Here is a 2,828-nt window from a genome sequence, read left to right on the forward strand (position 1 = left end):
AATCCTCCTTTGGTCCAGGCTGAGCTCATTTCTGGATATTTGGACTGCCGTTTTTAGTTTGGGGAATTGGAGTTTCTTTGGGCCTGATAATCTCTCGCATTTGAGAGAAAGCAAGAACACCCACAGACTTCCTCTTGGGCCTCATTGCCCTGCTCTGGACCGTGAGTCTGAAACTAATTCGCGACCAAGATAATCAAACAACTGTGGTTCACTCCGCTAACCAGGGCTCTCAGTGGGAGCCACACGGGGAAGGCATAAGCATGCAAAACATATGGAAGTTCTACCAGCAATTAAGAAAGGGGTGCACAGGCAAGCACCATTAACATCCCTTTCTTAATTGCCAGGCATGGTGATACATGACTGTAATCCTTGCGCGTGGGAGGCAGAGGCAGGCAGATTTCTATAAATTTGAGGCCAGCCTGGTCTACATACAGAATTCCAAGGCTACATAGTGAGACTCTAAAAAAGCAGTGAGGTGTATGTTGTGGGGAGCCAATACATGCTTAATTTGAAAAGATTGTATTTCTTTAGCTGGCTGGTGGCGGTGGCGGCAGTGATGGTGCGCGCTTTTAATCCCAGCAGAGGCAGGCAGAGCTCAATGAGTTTGAGGCCACCTGGTCTATAGAGCGAGTTCTAAGATAAGAGCAACACAAGAAGCCATCTCAAAAAAAAAAAAATCCAAAAACCAAACCAAAACAAAAAAAAATGTATTTCTTTGTTAAACAAATTAAGGTGAAGTTTATACACATATGCTTTGACTGTCACAAAGAACAATAAAGAATAATAAAAATACGATTATTCTTTTACAGTTGGCCTGTTCTCTAAGCATATACACCGGTCCACTGGGACTAAACCCAGCTTAGAAGCTATTTCTTCCAACGCTGTTGGAAGTGCTTTGGCATTTTCCTCCCATGAAACAATTTTCCACTCACAGAATGGTGAAAACCACATTATCTGGAAAAAACTCACCTCTGTCCTTCTAAGAGGTGTTAGCACTGGGTTCTGACAAATGCCATCCACGGAATTGCTCCCGCCACATACTCGGGTAGAGGAGTCACCCTCTGTTTTCAATCTGACATAGGCATGGGGGTGGGTTCCTCAAGAAAAGAGAAATATGACTTCATATGACACCCTCCTTCTGCGGGCTCACCCCCGCCCCTTGGGTGTACTTGGGGATGTTTCTGTAATCTCATTCCTTATTCTGAGATTCTGAGAATTTACACGCGCTCAGCCAGACACTGGTCAGATTTTCCTGATCTTGGATTTGGTCATCAATGCTAACAGCCAGCTATACGTAGGTCCCATGGTCTCTGCAGCTGATGGGGTTGGAAGTCCCAGGAGGAATGTGAGTACCACACGGGCTCTGCTGTGGCCATCCAAGAGTTTGCAGGTTGAGTCAGATTATCTCAGCGTCTGGTCTTTTTGCATTTCCACCCTCCCTCCTGCTGGGTTTTTCCTATTTGTCTCTTGTCTGTCCTGTCCCTTCGATCAAAGGCAGGATCAGAAGGGAATGAGACAGGCTCACCAACACATGACATGCTGTGTGTGTGCGCGCACACACGCACACAGGACTGCACGCTTGGCGTGCTAGCCCTCCCTTTGAAAGCTGATGCAAACAGTATGTATCTAATTATGATGTCTGAGTTTTCAGTAGATGCCCAAAAGGTTTGCTGTTGTTGAATTCAGGGTTTTGTTTGATGGTTTTATTTTTCTTTTGCTGGGGATTAGAATTCATCCTGAGAGCATTCACAATCTTCTTTCTGGCCTCTACTCTGTGAGAGGGGATCTACTGAAAACTGAAAATGGAATGAGAGGAAGAGACCGCTAATCCCGAAGATGGGAGGAGAGAGACCGCTGACCCCAATAATCAATGCCAATAAAGGCAAACAATTAATTAAAGCAAACACAGGCTACATCCCTCTAAGGCAGGGTTCAAGAGGTCAGCAGCGGACATGTGCAAGATAAGGGTTTTTACAAAAAGCTCAAGGACGGGGGTTTACAAATATGGGGTTTGGGGGACACATAGGCGGGGTCACAGAAGCAGAACATAAGATGCTCTTAACAACAGGAGGGCATAGTTATTACGAGCAAAGGTAAGGTTGCAAGGTGGGCCTAACAGCTTTTTGAAACAAAGGCATGATTGTCATCTCCTTGAAGAGGCATTTGTAGTTAAGGTTACAAGTGGAACAAAGGCCAGTCTTGGAGAAAGAGAGATTTAATCATAGACAGGAATGAACCTAGTTTGCCTTTATTGAAAGATGGCTTTCAAGCCCAAGATGAAGACAGGCTGGTTCACCAGTAACAACTCAGATGATCTAAAGGGGACTGGAAGACGGCACGGTAGTTAATAAGAGCATGTTTGCTCTTACAGAGGATCCAGACTTGGTTCCCAGAACGCACAGCCATCTGTAACTCCGAGGGATCTGACAGTCTTCTCTGATCCCTGTGGACACTGGGTATGCATGTGTTACTACATACGTGTGGACAAAACATAAAACATACAAATCTAAAAAAATGTGCATAACATAAAAGGCATACCTCTAAACATTGTTTGAAAAAACAGACAAGCTAAAACAAAAACTAGATGTTGTAACAGTCAGGAGGCAAACCCACCAGATTAATGAATTATGAGAAGAACTGGCTGCTGTGCTGAGACCCACAGTCTTACGTCCTAGGCAGTCTTCTGGCTTTAGGAAGCTAGAATATTAGGAATACATTTGAAATTAAGACTGTATGCCTTTAATCCCAGCACTCGGGAGGCAGAGGCAGGCGGATCTCTGTGAGTTCGAGACCAGCCTGGTCTACAGAGCTAGTGCCAGGACAGGCTC

This window comes from Microtus ochrogaster, linkage group LG2 (assembly GCF_000317375.1).
Source record: "Microtus ochrogaster isolate Prairie Vole_2 linkage group LG2, MicOch1.0, whole genome shotgun sequence".
NCBI lineage: Eukaryota > Metazoa > Chordata > Mammalia > Rodentia > Cricetidae > Microtus > Microtus ochrogaster.